Source organism: Danio rerio, chromosome 17 (genome assembly GCF_049306965.1).
Source record: "Danio rerio strain Tuebingen ecotype United States chromosome 17, GRCz12tu, whole genome shotgun sequence".
In the NCBI taxonomy this organism is placed as follows: domain Eukaryota; kingdom Metazoa; phylum Chordata; class Actinopteri; order Cypriniformes; family Danionidae; genus Danio; species Danio rerio.
In genome coordinates, this window is record NC_133192.1 from 45,681,390 (window position 1) to 45,685,179 (window position 3,790).

The window sequence follows — 3,790 nt, forward strand, 5'->3', positions numbered from 1 at the left end:
GTGAACATGTTTGATTATGTGTCCGTATGTTAATGTATAATTAGCCAATTAAGTGTATTTCTTTACATGTTGAATGTGCACTTTATCTTTGGTTGTATGTATGTTGTTCATTACGTGCAACATCTCCTTTAAAGGGTTAATTGAAGTTTATGTATTTCTTTTCATAGTTCTGACGGCAATATTGGGACAAAAAGGAGTGCAAGGCTAGATTGTACAAGACATACTACAGACTCGTGTCCGAATAAGTGTCAGTTAAAATCAAGAATGACTTGACCCTTTGTTTCATCTCGAGGGGAGTAACAGTTATTACTTTACATATTTATTTATTCTTATCTTCGGTGATTGTCTAAGTACACTGTAAAAAGTCATTTTGTGGCCTTGTAGATTTCAATAATATTAATATGTACACTTTGTTTAATGAAATTAATTTCCTGATTTTAGGGCATTTTTTTGCTTTGAAATTAATTAAAAAATGTCTGTAATAAAATCTAATCAATTTTATTATAAGAATTTAGCTGTTATTTTTGAATAATTTCAAAAAGAGAAAATATTAATTAAATCCAACGTGATTTTATTATAAGAATTTAGCTGTTATTTTTGAATAGCTTCAGAAGAGAAAATATTTATCAAATCCAACGTGATTTTATTATAAGAATTTTGCTGTTATTTTTGAATCATTTCAGAAGAGAAAATATTAATTAAATCCAACGTGATTTTATTATAAGAATTTAGCTGTTATTTTTGAATAATTTCAGAAGAGAAAATATTAATTAAATCCAACGTGATTTTATTATAAGAATTTAGCTGTTATTTTTGAATAATTTCAGAAAGAGAAAATAATAATTAAATCCAACGTGATTAAAATTAGCTTTTTCAGATTAGCCAGGGGCACACAAGTCGCCGAGGACCAGCTGCCCTCGCCGGGGACAAGAGTGATGAGCGCCCGTCATGACCTGGAGGTGGACATGTCAGCAACGTACAATCTACGTACAATCTTTAGAAATAAACAGCGGATTTGAGTTTTAAACAACTACATTCTCGCATGAACAACCGATAAAACTTTATTTCATGGTACATTTAGAGCAATATTTGATTCTTGTATTGGTTCTGTTCAGTGTGAGATTGATTCGGATTAAACCGTCTTTGGATTAAACTGTTTGCTGGAAGATCGGGATTCTTTTTATCGCAAGTGTTCAAAAGCTTATAGCCATCAACATGTAATTAGTGTATAGTGTAAATTCGTGTGACTGAGTTATAGCGAAATGCTAATCAATCGTGTTGGTAATTACACAAGAATGCAATCGGTTTCGGGTGGGATCCGACTCTTACAAATCACTTAAGTGAGCCGATTCCTAGAATCACTCGACTCAAAAAACGCCAACTCGCTTCACCAGACAACGCGGAGATGTCGTGGTCTCATCCAAACGGATTTATCGGTAAGTGTTGAAATGTCCAACTTTGTTAATTAAATAATTGTTATATATTTCTGTATAGCATGTAATTAACCAAGTAACTTTAGCTTCTTTTGTCATGCTGTTTAGCGCGCCTATTTATGAACGAAGTTACCAAATCACTTTATTGTCACATCATCAGCAGCACGTGCGCTATGTTGAGTGAAAATATTAAAACGCGTGTTTGTAGTGTTAATGCTAATTTCGTGGTATTAGAGAGTGTTTGAGTTTTTAAAAAGGTAATTTTCTGTTAACTTACTGTTAACTGTGTTCTGTTTCAGCACAGCATTGAGTTAAAGTGACCACAGAATAAAGTAAGCAAGTTAAGCACTGGTCTTCACTTCATTATGAACCTCATTATCAAACCAAAACAAAAATGGTACTGTCTAACACTATTTACTAATTACAACTTTTTGTATTGTGTCAGAGGCAGAGGAGACACATCAACCAGCAAGTGTAACTGACTGAATGGATGACTGTCTAGGTTGCAAGCAGGACATACATGTTACAGTTAAGTATTTCAGCTACAACATACTGTTAAATCACAGTAACCACCATTAATTGTAACTTCACAGTAAAGTATAGTTAATTCTACAAGAGAACACAGTGAAATCACAGAAATGGGCCTTATATCTACCTTGAAGTCACATATGGCTGTAGTTTCACTGTAAGTAAGTGTAAAACAAATCACAGTGGCTTACTGTGAAAGTAATACAATTATTAGTCAGTAATTTACTGTTAATTAAGGATCAATTATTTTACAATGTATCAATAAAACTCATATAAACATTTTGTCTGTCATTCTGTTTTTTAAGGTGAGAGTGCTGAATTTGAGAGAGAAGCCACTGTGCACCGTGGATCTTTACAGCTGCTGAGGAGCTCTTGGAGTAAGACAGAGATCTGAGACTAAAGGTAGAGTTTATGATGCTTATCATGTTTACAGTTTCTGACTGTATGTCATAACATGATAACAGATTATTAACATATTTTCTCTTTTATTCATTTTTTTTCTTACTGTTGCTCAATGGAGTTGGACAATAAAGAACCGACAGGAACTGAACGGCTTGTGAGGGCAGTAATGTTGACCTGAGCAGGGGCCTTTTACAGGGGACCGCCTAAAGATACTGGCATCATCATCATCATCATCATCATTGAAGGTGTTAAAGTTCTTATAGACCTCATCTTTTCCAGACTCAGGCAAACTCTGCTTTCACTCCGCCCAAAGCCCCAGCTGGACTGTTTTGGCCCAGGGTATCCGATCAGGCCCCGGAAGTGACTGTGGAAACTTGACTGGCCCTGTCTCGCATTGGCACGCTAACTTAAGTCGCGAGAGTGAAAACACGGCTCTTGACTACATTCCCAGAGCTTGTTTCCACCTGGGTTTGACCTATGCATTTTAACTGTGACAAAGAATGTTGTTTTTACAAGTGACTGTCTGGTTAACACTGAAAGATATTATAGGGTAGTATTCCCAAACTGTGGTGTCCTCTTTGCTTCAATGAATCTGCATTATTCTGGCAAATAATACCTTTCATGCATTAAATCACATAAATTTCACTCTAAGTCTATTGTTTTAAATAATATTGTTTAATGTCCAGTTGTTTGAAACTGCTGTTTAAAAAAAGATGATCAAAGTCCTTGTTAAGATGATCAGTTTGTTTATATGTACATGTTTTATTGTGTATTTTATGATGTATTGTCTATTGTGAGATTGTTGTTACTCTGTATTGTGGCTCCACACTGCTGAACAGGCTCCACTAATTTGAGCTAAATTTAATAAAACTTTACTCAATCCATACTTGTTAAGTTTAATTAATATTATTGCTTGTAATCTGTTGCCTCAATTTTATTGTGTAGATATAAAGCATTATTTTTCTAGAGCTGATGATTAGGCTCCACACTTTTTATGTTAAATCTAAATAAAAACATTGAGTAGTTTTCATTAACATTGTGTCAGTTTTTCTGTTCAATTTAATTAATATTTTTGTTTAAAATTTGCTAATTTCTTTAAGTAATTTTTGCTTACTCAATTTAAATGACTAATTTTAAATAAGCTAATTTGATTAACTGTTACTCAATCCATATATGCGGAATTTAATTAATAATATTGCTTGTAATCTGTTGCCTTAAATTTATTGAGTAGATATGGGGTATTATTTTTTACAGTGTACAGGATGGGCCATTTATATAGATACATCTTAATAAAATGGGAATGGTTGGGGATATTAACGTCCTGTTTGTGGAACATAAGTATATGTGAGGGAGCAAACCTTTCAAGATGGGTGGTGACCATGGTGGCCATTTTGAAGTCGGCCATTTTGGATCCAACTTTTGTTGTT

General features: G+C 33.7%; 1 long non-coding RNA gene across 1 annotated transcript; it reads left to right on the plus strand.

Moving 5' to 3' along the window:
• Window positions 1-1,401: 1,401 nt before the first annotated feature.
• Window positions 1,402-3,395, plus strand: LOC141378381 (uncharacterized). The gene is made up of 5 exons (XR_012392874.1): window positions 1,402-1,436; window positions 1,733-1,765; window positions 1,879-1,961; window positions 2,267-2,363; window positions 2,482-3,395. It is a non-coding gene; the product is annotated as an uncharacterized lncRNA (long non-coding RNA).
• Window positions 3,396-3,790: the final 395 nt, after the last annotated feature.